The sequence below is a fragment of the Ipomoea triloba genome, chromosome 7 (assembly GCF_003576645.1).
Source record: "Ipomoea triloba cultivar NCNSP0323 chromosome 7, ASM357664v1".
NCBI classification, from domain to species: domain Eukaryota; kingdom Viridiplantae; phylum Streptophyta; class Magnoliopsida; order Solanales; family Convolvulaceae; genus Ipomoea; species Ipomoea triloba.
Window position 1 is genome coordinate 23,748,735 of NC_044922.1, and position 2,744 is coordinate 23,751,478.

Genomic DNA, 2,744 nt, shown 5'->3' on the forward strand with positions numbered 1-2,744 from the left:
ATATATATATATATATATATATATATATATATATATATATATATATATATATATTTTGAAAGAATTAAAATAATATATTGAAAAAATATATTAATGCTAGTGTTACATTATTTAAAAGATCGTAATGAAATATTTTTGTTTTTATTTAAACAAAAATAGAGAATAATATATTTAAAAATAGTTTATGAATTGATGTCATTTTGATAAATCTACCGTATTTGTATGAATTTGCATTTGTATTTGCCTATTTCATATGTGAACCTGTCAATACAGATCATGCCCTCAAAGCCTCAATTAGTTGCTTTTTTTGAATTATAGATAAGTAAAATAGAGAGAATTAAACTAGTTTGGTTAGAGTGAGTGATTGTACACTCTCATCTTATTAAGACGGATCGTGAGTTCAAAACTCCATCTCGTATGGAAAAAATTAATATAGTCAACACTTTACCTTTTAATTGGGTCAGTCTGCGTCGAACATGTATTTTTTTTTAAGAAAACAAATTCATTAGATTAATAAGAGTCTACAACGATAAAGGGAAAAGGGACCACAAAACAGTCCACACAATCAGATTTAAACAAAGCCTCCTGAACAAGCAAATGAACAACTTTGTTCGCAAACCGTTTAGTAAAAGAAAAGCTAAGTTTAGGAAAACTTTTAGCTATTTGCCTAACATCATTAAGAATAAGATCAAAATAGGATAAACAAGCTTGGTTGTTAATGTTGTTGATAATCTTGATGTAGTCTGCCTCAATCTGGACTCCATCAATGCTGATCTCCTTGAGCCAAGAGCTTCCTTCATTCCCATGACCTCTGCTTCATCCACCCTTATCAAGCCAGACCTAGGAGCCTCCTTAGCGGCCATGAAGCTTCCAAACTCGTCCCTCAACACAAATCCAAAGCCAACCTTCTTATTATTTATATCCAGGGCAACATCAATGTTCAACTTCTTCCATCCTGATTGTGGTTTGGACCATTTTCCTCAGTATTGTTTCTGTCACCATGATGAGATGAGCCTAGATTAACAGTCTGCCATTCAAGGAGGAAGGAAGGGCACCATTAACAATTACTTCAGGTGGGATTTCCAGATCTACTCGTTTCTTGCTTCCCATATTTTCCAGCAGATAGAGATAAGTTTGCATAGATTCGAATCCTCAAGAGTGTTGAAGTTCGTTTCCAGCCATCCCAAGAAGGACCCAGCAGTTTGATAGGTTGTGTTTCCAAAGATATTCCTACAAGATCTTGCAAGATGACAAGAGATGAAGATATGGTAGGTTGTCTCCCCTTCCATGCTACATACATTACAATCTACGGGAACCTGAACCTGTTTGAGTCTGAGGGCTTCTTGAGTCCGAAATGAGCCAGAACAGACTTGCCACAAAATGTTTTGATTTTTGGTGGTAGGTGCAGCTTCCAACCTTCCACATTCTAGACAGGAACAGTTGGGAATGATTTTGCATATTCCCGACTAACTTTTTATAGAAACTTTTCATAGTATACTCCCTTTTCTCCTCCCTAGACGGCCAGACCAAATACACTTTTGAAATCTACAACAAGAATGCTCCTTATCTGGTCCACATCATGTTGGATAAATAGGCTCTCTAGCCGAGAATACTCCTAGTCCAAATTGGCTTGATTAAAAAGCTCTTGCACTTTTGAGACAGTCTGGTTATCTGCCAAAGGGGTTTGAACATAAGGGAATTGTGAATTAAGAAGCCAAGGATCCCTCCATATATTAATGGATGCCCCATTTCCTACCCCCCCTCATCTATAATTGTTCTTGATTACCCATTGGGCTTCTAAAATACTACGCCAAATGAAAGAAGGGTTACCTCCTATTTGGGCTTCAAGAAAATGCTGTTTGGGGTAATATTTGGCTTTTCTTGCCAAGAGAGAGTTAGGATATTGGATACGTCTCCATGCTTGTTTTCCCAATAAAGCCACATTAAACTCTCTAATTCTCCTGAATCCTAGACCACCCCTATCTTTAGGTAAACAAAGAACTTCACATCTCTTCCACTTGATTCCCCTGCTCCTTTCTCCCTCACAACCCCACCAAAAGCTATTCATGACTTTCTCAATTTCCCTCCCCATTTCCAAAGGAATAAGAAAGACACTCAAAGCATAGGTATGGATAGATTGAATGACATTCTTAAGAATGACCTCTTTACCAGCCCGGGAAAGAAATTTATTAGTCTAGCTTTTAACTCTGCCCATAAACCTATCCTTAATAAAGCCTAGGATTTCTCTCTTGTTTCTTCCAATTAAAGAGGGCAAGCCCAAGTAGTTACCATTCATATTCCCCTCCCCAATATTCAAGACACTACAAATTGCCCCACGACACTCCCCATTGACATTCTTGCTAAAGGTAATTGAGGATTTGGAGAAATTAACCTCCTAAATAGAGGCTCCAAGGAACGTTTGGATGACTTCTTTAACAACCTTACTCTCCTGGACAAAAGCTTTGCAAAACACATAGCAGTGATCGACAAAGAAATTATTTGTGACTTTAGGTGCCCCTCTTGCTATAGAAATACCATTAATCAGCCCCCTACTAGCTCTTTCTTAGATTAAGATGTGAAGGACATCCATAATAAGAATAAACAGGTAAGGGGATAAAGGATCACCCTGACGCAAACCTCTCCCCAGAGACACATTCCCTATTTCCCTTCCCTCCAACAGGAACATATACTCGATGGTAGAAATCATATTCCAGATCAGGTTGACTGTGTGGTTATCAGTTATT